This window comes from Corylus avellana, chromosome ca10 (genome assembly GCF_901000735.1).
Source record: "Corylus avellana chromosome ca10, CavTom2PMs-1.0".
Classification (NCBI taxonomy): Eukaryota; Viridiplantae; Streptophyta; class Magnoliopsida; order Fagales; family Betulaceae; genus Corylus; species Corylus avellana.
In genome coordinates, this window is record NC_081550.1 from 21,104,258 (window position 1) to 21,104,838 (window position 581).

General features: G+C 26.0%; 1 protein-coding gene across 1 annotated transcript in view; it reads left to right on the forward strand.

The window, feature by feature from the left end:
- Nucleotides 1–581, forward strand: part of LOC132163159 (uncharacterized) — an 11,105-nt gene that overhangs the window by 7,252 nt on the left and 3,272 nt on the right. The gene's annotated exons all lie outside the window — the stretch shown is intronic.

A 581-nucleotide genomic window follows, 5' to 3' on the forward strand; every position in this document is an offset into this window, starting at 1 on the left:
AAGTTTGTGGAGAAAACTAAAATACGAAATAATAATGGAATAGATTTGATCCTATTGACTCATTTCTATTTTAGTAATGCCTAATAGCTAGTAAATACATCAACTATCTTAAAACTCCTAGTTATTTTATAGATTAATTAATGGGCCTCGTTTACCATAATAAATTACCCATCATGCAATTAATTAGGTCATTAATTAACTCACAAACATGTAATCAACTTTTCATACGTTTACGGTTTACCTTATCAATTTATATATAAAAAAAAATTTAAATCCTTATTAATGCAGGAGTTATATTTTAGTCAAGATACTAACTCCTCATTAATCTATGAAAATCCCATATTTTCTCATTAAATTAACCAATATATTTTCATTAATTATTATTAACACATTATAATTAAATAATATTAGTAACACGTTTTAATTTATCTATGGTGCATGTGGCTGGAATTCGTTTAATTACTTTTTTTTTTTAATCAATTCGTTTAATTACTTGATTGATCTTTCAAAACCCTAGCTCAATAGACATGTATAATGGGCAAGCTTCTCTCCGAATCATTTCAACCATTTGGGCTTAATCG